Source organism: Pelophylax lessonae (genome assembly GCF_965119305.1).
Source record: "Pelophylax lessonae genome assembly, chromosome: 4".
Lineage (NCBI taxonomy): Eukaryota > Metazoa > Chordata > Amphibia > Anura > Ranidae > Pelophylax > Pelophylax lessonae.
The window spans coordinates 398,134,354-398,149,926 of NC_138771.1; positions in this window are offsets into that span (position 1 = coordinate 398,134,354).

Consider the following 15,573-nt stretch of genomic DNA (forward strand, 5'->3'; position numbering starts at 1 on the left):
GGTTAATACATTCATCAGTGTGTTTCTTTACTGTAGTCTCTCACCAGCTGATCCAAAGTGATGATGGCCATGTGTTATTTTTGAGCCAGTGGTGTAAATACAAGGGCCTTCTGCACCCCACAAAATTTACACAAACCCTGTCACATTGAGAACTAGGTCACACCCAAGGTTCATCTAATGTCACCTTACATTGGTGGTTCTTGTCCAGAAGTTGCCCATAGTATATATTTAATATAATACATTAGGGTATTAACAACGTACCTACACCTGTTATGTTGTGTTCATTTATGACATCCTTCTCACTGCCCACCAATGTTAGGATATGTCAGTGTTATGTGAAACTTGATCATTGTTCATCTCAAAGTGTTATATATATAAGTAATGGAAAGTGAACTAGAGCAACGAACAAGCAATACACTATAGATTACACTGATCTCCCTACACTGCCAATATCAATGCCATATTGAATCCTAGGACTGCTAGTACCTTGAGTGTTGAGTCACACTTATGCAATGTGGGAAGTCTGCGACTTTGCATCCTTCCTGCATCGCATAAGGGTGACCCACCACTTACTTTTTCCACAGGATTGTATTACACAAGTCTGAAGAACTGTGCCATCCAATCCTGATACATCAGAAATAAAGGGTCATGTGCGACTTGTGTGCGTGTTCAGTGTGAATGTAGCCATACAAAGTGTATGTCTCAATTCGCACTACACTCGCACAAAAGTCGCACATGATGCATTTATTCAGCTGCATCAGGATAGGATTGCACAGTCGTTCACACTTGTATGATCCAATCCTGTATGAAATGTCAGATCGCACTGTGATATGCGTATAAACGGTTGGGATCTTTAACATTTCATTGACACCTCCAGCAACTCGCATATGGCAGTGTCCAAAATGCTTTCATTAACATGTAAATGTGGGAATAGGACAGCCATCATACATGTAATGCTTCTTTACACAGCTTTAGATCTCGACCCCCCCAACGAAAGTCAAATAAAGAATGGAACACACATTGTTGAATGTACAAAATTTTTTTTTCAAAACATTCACAGGGTTAGGGTTAGGGTTAGGGTTAGGGTTAGGGTGTTTTCAAGTTTTTTTCCCAAACGTGGGTACACTCTTAACAACTGAGTGCCATCAAGATATCATAAAATATTAAAAAACTTTTGTAAGAAAAGGAACCAATAAAAACATAAAAAATGTCTTTAAAACTTTTTAAAATTTGGCAATCATGTCGACAAAATCTCGCATTTTTGATTGCAATGCCGTTGCTGTTTCCTTGATTTGCTCGAGGTCTGAGCAACATTGGAGTGCCTCACGGGTTAGTTTTGCTAAAGTGCAAGTAGGTAAATCATGATCTGTAAAAAAATATACAACTGAGTCAATGTGAATCACCTACATGAGGTCATAATAGAGAAACATTTGGTGTCCAGGTTATTTTTAATTACTCTCGAGTTAATACCTACCCTGTTCTTATGCTCTTTTGCCCTAGGCTCTTCTTCTTCCTCCTGTCCTCCTCTGATCCTGTTGCTGATGATTCTGCCGGTCTCCTGAGCTTACTATATATTCATTAGGGGTGTGAACGCATGATGACGTCATTGTGAGGGCATGGTCGTAATGTATATATATTAACCACTTGCTGACCGAGTACGGTAATAGTACTGCGGCAAAGTGGTTCGTTATCGTCCAGTCACGTAGTATTACGTGACTGGACACTCCCCCTTCTGGGCGGCGCTTGCGCGCCGCCGGAGGCTCGCTCCCGCTGTTTTCATTCACAGCGGGAGTCGGGCCAGGGGAGGAGCAGCGGCGATCGCCGCTGCTCTGCCCCGATCGCCGGGGATCTAGTGTGGAGATCCGCCCGCTGTGTGTAAACACAGCGGGCGGATCTCCATAGTGACAGATCGGACTGTTCAGCATAGCTGGACATCCGATCTGTCCATGACTCACTCAGGCCCCTCCCCCCTACACGTCAGTAAGCACCAGGCATACATTAACCCCTCCCTCTCCAATAAAATTAACCCCTTCCCTGCCAGTGTCATTTTTACAGTAACAGTGCATATATATAGCACTGATTACTGTAGTAATGTCACTGGTAACCCCAAAAGTGTCAAAAATGTCAGTCAAGGGTCCGATCTGTCCGCCGCAATGTCGCAGTCCCACAAAAAAAATCGCAGATCGCCGCCATTACGCGTTAAAAAAAAAAACACCAAAAATGACAGAAATCTTTCCCTTTGTTAGTAAACGCAATAACTTTTGCGCAAACCAATCAAAATACGCTTATTGTGATTTTTTTTACCAAACATAGGTAGCAGAAAACAAATTGGCCAAAAATTTTTAAAAAATTGGTTTTTACATCTTTTTTGGGGGGAATTTCATATAAAAAAATGTTAAAAATATTGTTATTTTTTCAAAATAAACGCTCTTTTTTTGTTTATAGCGCAAAAAGTAAAAATCGCACAGGTGATCAAATACCACCAAAAGAAAGCTCTGTTTATCAGTAAAAAAGGACGTAAATTTCGTTTGGGTACGGCGTCGCACGACCGCGCAATTGTCAGTTGAAGTCGCACAGCGCCGAATCGCAAAAAGTGGCCTGGACGGAAGACAGCAAAATCCTCCGGTGGTAAAGTGGTTAAGCTGCAGAGACCAGAGACCGGCAGAATGCACGGCAACAGCATCAGATGAGGACAGGAGGAAGAAGCAGAACCTAGGGCAAAAGAGCAGACAACATAAGAGCAGAAGATTGCACAGCAGAAGAGTGGAGAGGAGAAGATCCAAAGAGCAGAGTGGAGAAGACCGGATGAAGATATTTAAGAACATTTCATAAACGTCTCCTGTCGTTATTCACATACACTTCCATTTATGTGGTTAATGTGTAGGGGTACTATGTACCCCATACCCATTCACACAGTGATTGGTGTCCGGGATCTGGGGGCCACCCTTTGTTGAAGGTTGCTTCCAAAGTCCTAGGAACCCCCTGGCCGCATGACCCCCCAAAACCACCAGACAGGGTTGTGGGGATGAGGCTCTTGTCCTCCTCTACATGGGAGTAAGGTGCTTTTGGGTGTGCGGTGCAGAGGCCCCCTGGCCCAAAGCAACAAAACCCCCCCATGTTGAGGGCATGTGTCCTGCTGTGGTCCAGGGGGTGTTTGTTCCGCTTGCTCGTTCTCTTTCCTGGCCTGACAAGCTGCATGCTTGTATAAGGGTCTGGTAGGGGTTTTGGGGGTAACCCACGCTGTTTTTTTGTTGTGGGCATACCCTCAAACTCAATACCACACACAAAAGGCCTGGTTGTGAACTTGGGGGGACACCCACGGTGGGTTCTTCAATTTTTTGGTGTAGTTCCCCCTCAAAAATCTTCACAACGCAAGTGGCCCCGCAAGTCAGAGCATCCTGATCCGACTTACGGTGCGACTTCCATTCAAATAAAGAGGCTCCCATAGGGAACTAGTGTTGTAAATTGGAGGCTAAAAATAACACTGATAAAAATCATTCTGAAAAAACCTACGTGGGCACACAATTGGCTCTTGGACACTTGGTCCGGGATCCTCAAGATTTTGGGAAGTGGCTTCCACGCTGCTTGGCAAGTTGCCAGGAGATCTGGGTTCTGAGCTGGCTGGGGATGCCACATCCTGGCATGATGCAACATCTGCAATGTAAATTTGTAAGGGAATATAGGAATATAAGGTTAAACAATCATTGCAAATACACATATTTCTATGATCCCACTACACAAAAATCTGTGACTACCAACCTTCTTGTTGTTCTGGTGTCTGGTCACTTGTTGGCTCCACCAGAATAACCTCAGGCATAATGTCTTCATCTACATAATACAAAACATTGGCCATATCATAAAAGTCACAAGAGGTACATTTGTTAGGACATGGTGCCCTGCTTGATAGCTCTTTCAGTAACAAATATGAAGACATGTACATGGTTATCTACGAAAAATATGGTACATTAATGTTTGACAGTGCATAGGAACCAATTACCTTTAGTCTAATCTGTGCCACCATCTGGGCCCATGTCCTCCTCTTCTTCCACAACTGCCGATGGAGCTGCCAAACCTCTCCTCCTCCTTTCCCATTGTTTGGCACGGAGTTTACGTTTTTCTCCTATTTAAAGGTTTGAATAATAATCTGTGATTAATAGGAATGTTTGCTGAGAAGATTCGTGCAGGAAAGAACGTTCGTTGCAACACAATACATATATTTTTAACTATGGCTTCCTGACTTTTAATGTCATATACTAAAACATCAACAATAGATCGATCTAATCACGACATGACAACTAAAATGAGTAATCTAACTTTTTACATAGACATTATAATCTAGACATGTTAATACAACATACACCAAATTATAAAAAACATATTGCATGATTAAAAAAAAAAAAAATAAATAAAACTTACTTTTTTTCAAAATCCGATGGATTTGGGAAAGCTGATCCTGCTCACGGTGTTTCAGGTCAGACCACCGTTTACGAATCTGATCTTTCGATCGCTCCACACCGAATTTTTTTACCAAACAGGCCACCACCTTATCCATGATGCCATCTTTCCTGGCATTGGGCCGATCGTAATTTGCCAACTTGCCATCATAGTCCATTTTTTCTAAAATGGAGACCATCTCCACCATTTCTGGCTTTGACATGGGTGTAGCCCTTGATTTTCTGGTGGCCCAATCACTTCGGCCCACACTAATTGAGCTCCCAGATTGTTGAGACATTATTCTTGATTACAAGATTTTTCCACTGCTTCAGGTGTGAGTGTCGCATGTAGGCCTGATCTTCGGCACGTACACACCCCTGCACAAGCCCGCCACTGGAGGAGGAGTTGACGCCTGCGCTGTATTTAAAGGACGCAAGTTCGTTCGGCCGACGATTCGCTAGCGGACATATCGAGGGTTGGAGCACGATCGAGCGGCGAATCACGACTTTTCCCCACAAACAAAGGTACGACTCTTTTAATAGAAAGTGTGTGTTTTGGGCCCTATACAGCTTTTATTAGGAATATCTTTATTATGTGCCAAAATACATGCTATTTTAATATGTTTTGTGTTGTGTTGTGTCTTGCAGGCATATACTGTCCTGCAATATGGTGGACAATTACACCACCCACAACTTTCTCATCAGTTTCATTGATGAGTACAGGCAACTGCCGTGTTTGTGGCAAGTGAAGTCGGCAGAATATAAAAATAAGAAACTAAAAAAACAGGCCATGGAACATTTGGTGGCCTTCTACAAGCCCGTCTGTCCTGGGGCAAATTTTAATTATATACGCAAAAAAATAAACAGCATTCGCACTGCCTACAGGCGGGAGGTAAAGAAAATAGAAGATTCCACCCAGTCTGGAGCAGGTGCACGGAATGTACATGTACCACGGCTGTGGTACTTTGATAACCTGCGGTTCCTGGCAGACACCTTGGAATCCAGGCCGTCAATTTCTACGCTGCCTTCGACTTCGGCAGAGGGCTCAGTGTCTGTAGATCCAAGCCAGGATGAGGATTTCCTGGAAGAGAGTTTTACTCAGGTATGGCATTTCACAATATATTGTCTGCTAAAATGTAATCATGTAACAAAATTATAAGCTAAACCATAATTGACCCTTTATGTAAACGGGCATAGCAAGGGGTTGGCATGACAGGCAACCGCCAGGGGCGCAGGCCAAGGGGGGTGGGTCACAAAAACATTGGCATTGTTTTAGTGTTTATTTTAACAATCCACTCAGCCTGCACACCCCAGAACCCCCAGTTTGCAGGCGGATTCATGCAGGTGTAAAACATTGAGAGCAGCTTCATGCAGGTGTAAAACATTGAGAGCTGCTTCATGCAGGTGTAAAACATTGAGAGCAGCTGAGCCAAAAGACCAGGAGACTGAGACTGCCTCTCACTGCATCCCCAGCACACCTCTGGTCTTACAAACACTGCTGCATCCCCAGCACACCTCTGGTCCTAACAAACACTGCTGTAGCCTCAGCATTCCTCTGGCTCAACCTTTTTTAATACAAAACTAACAGCTCCTGCAAATGATCCATCCATCCTTGCTTCCATGTCTCTGGTCTCTCACTCTGGGTCAGCAAGGCAGGTGGCTTCCTTATTCCTGTTTCCCTGCACTGCTTCACCCTCAATGCCCTACATCAAGCCCTCTGCTAGTTCAGGCCCCTCTCTCTCTGCAACCCCCTCCTCTCTCTCTCACACCCCCTCTTTCTCTCCCTCTCTCTAGCTCTCAACCCTCTCTTTCTTTTTCACACCTGAGACAATGATTGCCCACTAGAGAGCTCTACACTGGGCAAACAAGGGGCAAATTAGAAACTTTTAATGCCCTTTAATTTTTTTTGGGGGGGGTGGGTTACAGTTTTACATTGATCTTGGGGGGGGGGGGGGGGGTTGTTGCCAAATACAGCTCCTCAACAAGGGCACTGGAGACCCTAGATACGCCACTGTATGTAAAGTCTGCTATTTGTTCACAATAATATAACAAACATGACTTTTTATATACACTATAACATTCTAATCAATTGTTCATTTCATCAACAGGGAAGTGTCACTGAGGAGGAGCCAGGTTGCAGCCAGGAGCCTGGGGAGCCTACGGAGCCTGAGGAGCCTGTGGAGCCTGTGGAACTATTTCCACCACCACCTCCTCCTGCCAAACGGAGGCAAAAGAGGAAGCACGTGGATGATATCACAGACGAATTTATCCAGGAGGCCACCATAGCCCTACGTCGGAAACCGGAGGCCAATGAGTCCTTCGGCAACATGACGGCAAAAATTTTGGATAAGGTGGACCTCAGGCAGTGTCAGTATGCCAGAAAAATTATCCTCGATGTGCTGCAAAAGGCTTAAAACGGCATACTTACTGAGCACAGCCATGCATGCCAGGAGCACCCGTGCCCTCCACCTCCACCTCCACAACACCCACCACCTCGCCAAATGCCACATGGCCAGTGGCAATATGGCCAGCATGATCCAAACCTGCCCTCATGGCAACCTGATTTCAGTTACCAGCAACTTTAATTTTTGTAACCCCCTATTATTTATTTTACCCCTGTTTGCCAGTTTCTAGTTTAATTTTGTCCAAATGGACCTTTTTTATGTTTAGTTATACGGAAAGTATTGATGTTTTCTTTGGTTTTTTTTGCTGAGATACAAAAAATAAAGAAAATGAAAATAAAAAATGGCCTATCTGAATTTGTTAACATGTTTAATATTGTGCATAACCTGAAAAATATGTTTTAGACATTAATTCAGACAAGAATAAGTGTCATATCAATAGTTAGATCTTTGCTGTTTACAAAATAATAATGGTGAAGAGTTCAAATTATTTAATTATAAAATTTGATAGAACAGATAGAATAGACAAACATTATCTTCATCATAACAGAACACATGCCTTTTGATTAGAAAAGTATGGCATTATGAGCAGCATCTTCCTTCTTCTCACATTTATCAAGATGAGCATGTGCTCCGCATTTCACCTATTTCTTGGACTGCCGCGAGCCGAAAGTTCTTTCTGAATAAAATTATGAGTTTACTAGAGAAAATTCTTCCGGGAACTCATTTGGTTTGATCATGCGTGTTGGGATTTGTAGCTGTGTGTCGGCCGAATTGTGTACTGACAGGCGAACAATCGTCCGTTCTGGTGTCCGCAGACAAAAATTTTCATGTTTGCAAGAAAGACTTTTGTCCGCGGATTGTGCGCAGACAGCTGTCGGAGGCACCATACTAACACGCGTACAATCGGCAGATCTTTCGTCCGCCGACGTTTGTATGACGACGATCGGTACGTGTGTACGGGCCTTTAGTCAGGCGATGCCTCATATAAAGTCCCAACTTTTTCTTTGTTTGCATGTGTACCAGACTTAACTCAGCAGAAGAGGCAATATTGTTGCAGGACACAAATACACTTGTAAAAGTAAAAGTATACTCAGATAACACCCCACTTCAATATGTGGTATTGGGGGGCCACTGGATTATCACACCAGTTGTTCAAAAAATTGTCCAGTGAGTTTGGCACTGTGTGTATCAGACTTCACTCAGCAAAAGAGGCAATATTGTTGCAGGACACAAATACACTTGTAAAAGTATACTCAGATAGGCTCCAAAAATTAGCTCACATGGGTTGAACTGACAGCAAAGAACGTAGTATATGATGGCTAGAGGTACAGTAGGCACAGTGATGAGGAAAAGGGAAGCAGCCATTTTGTTTATCAAATATTTACTTATGGATTTATGATTAAGCAGATATATTGGATATATATTGTGTGAGAAGTCCTTTTGTGTAACAGCTGTTGTATTCAAAAGCAATTTACAGCTCCAGCTGTTAATGATTGCTATCTCAACATTTGAAGACCTGTTTAGCCAACAAGCTTTGGAAGTGACATGTCTATGTTAAATGTCCATTTCGCATTTCAAAGAATGTTATCAAAGACTGAGATGTGACTTAGATAGCTAGGTGCCACCCACTGTAGTGTATAAAAATTACAACCCTAGCCAGTTAGAGCAATGTTCATTAAGCCAACAGAATGCAATGTGAGTGACTTGCTCTCCAAACATGGCTTCCTATCTACATGTTTGTCTATATAAATATAATTTTCAATCTGGCTTCAACAGTCAAAATGTTATTGAAACCCATGAGTTTTGGGATTACCCTTACAAATGGTCCTTCGTAGCCGAGTAGAGAAAATCCATGGACATGGCTGAAAGAAACAGGACAACTCAAGCTGGGAATTCACGTCTTCAGTAAAAGGTAAGCTAACTTTATGCTTACTGCGATTTCCCCTTGTGTTGTGCTGTTTATGTAAGTCGATGTAATGGAGAAGTACCCTTCAAAGAACCTTGGCTGTTGAATTTTATTATTTTAAATTTCTTTTTTTACTTTCCATACCATCTGTTACTTATTACTGTCCTTTGCATGAGTGTGTCCTGCTGAATGATTTGCCCTATTTCAGGAGCAATGTGTGGTTAGGTAGGATTTCTGCAGTTCCTGCGATCGGGAGACCGACCAGGTCAGGAATCGGGTCTTCGGACTCAAGATCATTCATAACGTGTGATTGATAAAGTACTATATGTGGGGAGGCCCTGGTTAATTGCAGAGGGTGATGGGCTGCTTAAAAAACAGCACTGCTTGAAGCTTTAGTACTAGAATGATTGAGAAAACTGTCTTCCCGTTCTCTTCTGTGTGATTCTTCATAAAATCACACAATAAGCAGGAGTACTGTCTTCTCTATTTCACAACAGTGCCTATAAACTGGAGTGGAAGACTTTTTAGGAAAGCACAACTATCAGGTTATATACTCTCTCTCTCACAGATTCAAAATTTATCCTATTATACTGCACCATTCTTTGGAATATGTTTTGCTGTGTGTCCTGCATATGAGTGGTTGATTGCTGAAAAAGGAGTGCTTTTTACATTCTTGAACTATTTTAATACTGAACACCCTAATTAATTTGTGTGCCTGTCAGTCTGTGTGGCTGATTTATGCTTTATAGTCTGGTATAGATCCTGTGCAGGGATTGGGCCCAGATATAGAGTTCTTGCTACTACCTAGGTCAATTGTGTCTGTGTGACTTGGGGACCTGGTAATAGGTTAATTCTTCAGGAAGTCTCATCACCGTGTGAGATGGGGAATTGTACCACCGTGTACACCTCAAATGAGGATCTGTGTGATCCCACTGTGAACCCTTCCTAATCGCCAAAGATATTGCCCATCAGTCTGTGTGGCTGAGTTGTAACTTTGGAGCAGGAACAGTTCGTTCCCTGAAGAAATGGAACTAAGGCACACAGGGGTTTTGTACCCCTAGAACCCCAAGTTCTCCAAAGAATGTAAAAAGTATGATCCAAGTGTTTTCAAATGAAGCAAAAGCAAGTGAACAGTGTGAAAACATGGTGAAGAGGAGATTGAGGGGAACCAATGAGAAATTTGTATGAATACAGATGTAAAGAACCTAATAATAATAATATTTCTGAAATAACTGTAGGCACATTGTACCCTGAACTACCACCTAGATCGCTTATAATGACCTAAGTATAGGCATAGATTAGACCCTACTGTACACAAAAAAAAAAAAAAGAGAGGAAAGATGAGACCTATTGAACTGGACTAGGTACAGTCCAGAAGTAGAGAAAGTGCAGCTTTATTAAAGAAATGTACTAATATTTTTATCTACAGGTTTTAACTAGCTAATTGCAAGAGTATATTATGCTGGAGTGGCCATACATGTTACAATTTTTGTTGTACAATTTTTCTGTTAGATTTACCACAAACAACATACAGGGAGTGCAGAATTATTAGGCAAATGAGTATTTTGACCACATCATCCTCTTTATGCATGTTGTCTTACTCCAAGCTGTATAGGCTCGAAAGCCTACTACAAATTAAGCATATTAGGTGATGTGCATCTCTGTAATGAGAAGGGGTGTGGTCTAATGACATCAACACCCTATATCAGGTGTGCTTAATTATTAGGCAACTTCCTTTCCTTGGGCAAAATTGGTCAAAAGAAGGACTTGACAGGCTCAGAAAAGTCAAAAATAGTGAGATATCTTGCAGAGGGATGCAGCACTCTTAAAATTGCAAAGCTTCTGAAGCGTGATCATCGAACAATCAAGCATTTCATTCAAAATAGTCAACAGGGTCGCAAGAAGCGTGTGGAAAAACCAAGGCGCAAAATAACAGCCCATGAACTGAGAAAAGTCAAGCGTGCAGCTGCCAAGATGCCACTTGCCACCAGTTTGGCCATATTTCAGAGCTGCAACATCACTGGAGTGCCCAAAAGCACAAGGTGTGCAATACTCAGAGACATGGCCAAGGTAAGAAAGGCTGAAAGACGACCACCACTGAACAAGACACACAAGCTGAAACGTCAAGACTGGGCCAAGAAATATCTCGACTGATTTTTCAAAGGTTTTATGGACTGATGAAATGAGAGTGAGTCTTGATGGGCCACATGGATGGGCCCGTGGCTGGATTGGTAAAGGGCAGAGAGCTCCAGTCCGACTCAGACGCCAGCAAGGTGGAGGTGGAGTACTGGTTTGGGCTGGTATCATCAAAGATGAGCTTGTGGGGCCTTTTCAGGTTGAGGATGGAGTCAAGCTCAACTCCCAGTCCTACTGCCAGTTTCTGGAAGACACCTTCTTCAAGCAGTGGTACAGGAAGAAGTCTGCATCCTTCAAGAAAAACATGATTTTCATGCAGGACAATGCTCCATCACACGCGTCCAAGTACTCGACAGCGTGGCTGGCAAGAAAGGGTATAAAAGAAGAAAAGCTAATGACATGGCCTCCTTGTTCACCTGATCTGAACCCCATTGAGAACCTGTGGTCCATCATCAAATGTGAGATTTACAAGGAGGGAAAACAGTACACCTCTCTGAACAGTGTCTGGGAGGCTGTGGTTGCTGCTGCACGCAATGTTGATGGTGAACAGATCAAAACACTGACAGAATCCATGGATGGCAGGCTTTTGAGTGTCCTTGCAAAGAAAGGTGGCTATATTGGTCACTGATTTGTTTTTGTTTTGTTTTTGAATGTCAGAAATGTATATTTGTGAATGTTGAGATGTTATATTGGTTTCACTGGTAAAAATAAATAATTGAAATGGGTATACTGTATCTTTGATTTTTGTTAAGTTGCCTAATAATTATGCACAGTAATAGTCACCTGCACACACAGATATCCCCCTAAAATAGCTAAAACTAAAAACAAACTAAAAACGACTTCCAAAAATAGTCAGCTTTGATATTAATGAGTTTTTTGGGTTCATTGAGAACATGGTTGTTGTTCAATAATAAAATTAATCCTCAAAAATACTCATTTGCCTAATAATTCTGCACTCCCTGTAATATGAGGTCAAAGCTAAACACTTTCACTTGTATCCAATTAGGCAGGCCTTTGTACTACATAGTTGAAAGTAAATTTCAAGAAGAAAAAAAAATTGTACAGAAAATTGTAAGAAAATTGTATGAAAATTGTATGAAAATTGTATCGTGTATGGGCAACCTCAGTCGTGTAGAGGTGTGTGAGATCCATGGATTGGTATGTTGTGTTAGTTCTAATAATGTTCCTAAAAGTGCTGTATCAGCAAAATATTTGATAACACTGAATGAATACTGGTTGCATAATGATTTGTTTTGTGTTTAGTACTTATATTTTAAAGTGATGTGACTTTGCCACTAAAGGTAACAAATCCGTGCTATGCTGGTCATGGCAACGTTTAGAAGCAAGAAAATATATTTGCTGTGTAAAGTGTGACCTAAAGGACTAAAATTGTATTTCTATTATTAAAATCGTGAGCAATTTGAACGTTATAATTGAGGTAGCAATTGACTTTTTTTTAAACAAAAAATTTGGTGCCTTTTCAACCCACCATTGACCCCCCCCCCCTCCCTGCTTTGACACAGGTAATTGCAAAGGCTAGGGAGTGTAAACAGCTGTATTGTCATGCAAATTGACTGAGCCGAGTAAATTTTAAGAGGAAAGTACTGTTAATTGTAACTATAATTTTGCTTTTGTAGAAAAAAACAGTTTTTGAAGAATGTTCCAAATGGGTTCAATATGGTGACGTATAATTTTCTTGTAGCCAAATGGGAAATTACTAATGTTTATTTTTGAGCTGCTCATTTTTTTAACCATGGTGAACAATAATAATTTTTTTTTAATTTATGGTATACCATAAAATATAAATAAATAAAAATCCACGTGGTAACAATTAATTTGACGTCAACAATTTTTGGTATTAGAGAAGTGCACTGTTAGGAAGGAAAATGTTTGACATGCTTACTGTATGCTAAATTCCTCTAACCGTTGGTTTATTTTTAGGAGGAAAATATAATGTTTTGTTACTAATTTTTTTGATGCTTATCTCTCAGATAAATTGTATGCCCTGGTTTTATTGATTTGGGACTTTCGGAACAGAGGCAGATCACAGCCTTCAAAGACAGTTCACCAATGGAAGTATTGTTTCCAAATTGTTTAATTCTGGTTTATTAAACTGTTTTCATATGTAAATGTTTATGGACTTCACCCCCCCCCCCTATACCTAATATGGGTGTTGTACTGCTTGTGGCAGTTTCTAAGTTCTTATTTATTGGGTGTCGGATATTTGATGTGTTCTAATCTGACATATATGAGCTCTGGCATTAATGAGTTTCTATGCCTTAGATAATTAAGCATCTCCTGTCTTAAAATTACCTGCCTTCCTGTAAGCCCTGAACCCCAGTGCTGCACGTGGTTCTTACTAGCATTTATTTTGCTCCCTGCCTGTAAGACCAGAAGCCCAGCGCTGCACTATACTCCTGCCATTCTTGTAAATATTGTATTCTGTGCTATCCAAGTTTTTGTCTATGTACTTACATGTTCCTGGTCTACTGTAGGGTTGTTGATCCCAGCCATAGGCGATAGGCCCCCCCTGTGAGACATCCTATTGTTCATGATAAGTGTTTCCTTTGAATTCAGGATAGTGTACACAGTTTAGTGTGGATGGTGGTTGAATAACGCATTATATGAAATGAGAATGATTTCTCTTTGTATTAAGACATTTTTGTTTTCTTTTCTTCTAGGTCTTATTACCCTTCAAAATATAGATTTACTTCAGCAGAAAAAAAACTCAACGGCTTTATGGGCATTTTTTTGTTAATGATCTAATGTTGGACTAACAATCTGAGTGACGCCATCTTCAACAAAAAATACCCTTCTCCATTCCTGCACGTTATGACATCACCACAAACAGCATTGATGGAGAAGAGCGCTTTAAAAAAAGCCTTTTAATATCTGAAGAACTTTGATACTTGTCATGTCAGCTGTCTAGAAAAGTTAAAGCTCAGTTTGCTATGATTGCAAAAGGATCTGCACACCTACCGGAAGTTTCTTGTCATGTGGACTGCAATGGTCCTGAAGAGAAGAATATTATGTATGAACATTGTATGAGTTCTTAGGTGTTGCAGTGGAGTCTTATGGAGGACTAGCTGTCAAAGGAGGGGTCAACAAAAGACTTGGCGTTCATACACTGTTAGACCAACACATCATTTTTTTTTTTTTTAGACTTTTTGATTTTTAGGTTCGTGTTGTCACATTTTTATTTTTGAATATTTTGTATATTTTAGCCTTGACAAAGCAAAATGAGATTTTTCTGCAGAAGTAAATGGGATACATAATTCAGGAGAAATATGAACTAGGAAAAAAATATATATTTAAACTAAGATTGGGCAGTTGAAGGGAGATGTCAGGAAGGGATTGATAGGAATTGTAATTTTATCTGCTTTTCTTAAAAATACATTTTATGTTAGGTTTTGTATGTGTTATGAGACCTAGTTTGTTCCTTATTCCTCATATCAGCACCTCCAAGATCCACATCTGGGTAAGCCATATGTGGCTTTAACAGTTACCAAAAGTATCTCGCAGTATAGTGCCCAATACCGCGAGGTAGAAGAAATTGTGAACAGACACTGGCCCGTTCTTTGTATGGACAAAGTTTTGAGAGAATTCCTTCCCGAGAGCCCAACCTTCATATATAAAAGGGGACCCACGTTTGGTGACGAGGTGGTCAAAAAAGTACTTGACCCCCCTACAAGACCGAAGATGTTCTGGGACAAAACTACAGGCTTTTTTGCATGCAGGAGGTGCAAGACCTGTTAGCAGGTCAATACCCATTTAAGAAACTTTACAAGTTTCACTTCTCCATCTAATGGGCTCTCTTTTGAAATAAAAGATCTAATTACTTGTAGCAGCACACATGGGGTGTACTGCATACAATGCCCATGCAACTTACTGTATATTGGAAGGACAAAACGCACATTAACGGTTAGGATATCAGAGCACATTACTAATATTAGAAATGGCTTTAAAGACCATAACTTATCCCTACACTTCCGAAATGTTCATAACAAAGATCCAACTATGTTGAAGTTTTGGGGTGTGGAGAAGGTTGAGCCAGTTTGGAGGGGATCCAACATGGTCCGCGAAATATCGAAACGCGAGACAAATTGGATCTACCTGACGGATTCTCTGCACCCTAAAGGACTCAACGTTGATCTAGACATCAACTGCTTTATTAGCAATTATTGATGTTCAGGTACAGCATTTACACTTCTTTGGAGCAGTTGAAATACATTGCACCGGCTGTCTTAAGGCCCACTGTTTGAGTATTTTTAGTAATTAATACATTATGAGTGTCTTGCTAATAACCTTTGCAATTGTGGTTTATCAGACCAACATGTAACTATGTGTTTCTTTATGTATATTAATTTTTATCCGCATTTATTTAAATTTCTATTTATTTATGTACTTTTATCAATTGTGTCATTTTAGTCCCTCTTTGGGGAGACTTGTAAATGCAGTGTTTTAGGATTAATGTGGATTCTTGGCTTATCAATATCATTTTAATTCTAATTCTCATTTTCATTTGATTGCGAATGAGTTTTTATATATATATAGTTTTATCAATATTTCTTGCCTCCATGTATGCAATGATGACATATTTTTTTATATGTACGGTGATTGGCATTCAGTGCAATATATGTATGCCTTTATGCTTTTAAATTATATATTCAGGCTAATTATTTCAAAGTTCCTG